Raw genomic sequence first — 841 nt, 5'->3', positions numbered from 1 at the left:
AGGCCTTGGGTCTAGGCTGGCTCAAAAGTGTCTGCTCCTAAGAGGGAAGGTGGGAGCCGAGGGTCATTCTTCTGTTGTGATTTGTTTTTTCAATGTGTTCTTAATTTTTAATTGACACATAATATTTTCTTTCTGTCTTCTTTACCATTACTTTCTTTCTTCTTTACGGTACCAGGAATTGAACTCAGGACCTTGTGCTTGCCAGGCAGGCACTTGTGCCAGTGAGCTATATCCCCCATCATCTCTGTTTTTCTTTCTTTCCTTCTTTCTGTCTTTCTTTTTCTTTCTTTCTTTCTTTCTTTCTTTCTTTCTTTCTTTCTTTCTTTCCTTCTTTCCTTCTTTTTCTTTCTCTTTTCTTTCTCTCTGTCTCTGTCTCTCTGTCTTTCTCATTACCCAGGGATTGAGCCTTCACACTAAGCTACTTCCCCAGCCCTTCTTATTTTCTTTAGAGACAGGGCCTTGCCAGCTGGCCCAGGCAGGGCTCAAACTTTTTGATCCTCCTGCTTCAGCGTCTGGAGTAGCTGGGATCACCTGCCTGAGCCACCACACCTCTCAGGTTTACTGGTTTCTGATCTATCCCAAAGCAAAGAGCGTTTTCCTTTTGTTTTGTTTTCTGTTTGGTGGTGCTGGGGATGACCTACACCTCCAGCCCAGCCCAAACCAGTGACTGTGTTGGCCTGAGGGCCACCACCTTTGAGGGGTGTAGCAAGCCCTGGCTTACTCTTCAGCCTCCCAAATGTACACAGCACTGTTCCCGCTATGTCAGGGGAGTTCCCTAGAATTTTCTGATATTCACTCATGAACTCTGGCATAAAAACCCCTGAACTAGAGGAACAGAAAC

Source organism: Chinchilla lanigera, unplaced genomic scaffold (genome assembly GCF_000276665.1).
Source record: "Chinchilla lanigera isolate Chin_1 unplaced genomic scaffold, ChiLan1.0 scaffold00051, whole genome shotgun sequence".
Classification (NCBI taxonomy): domain Eukaryota; kingdom Metazoa; phylum Chordata; class Mammalia; order Rodentia; family Chinchillidae; genus Chinchilla; species Chinchilla lanigera.
This window is presented reverse-complemented; position numbering follows the sequence as displayed.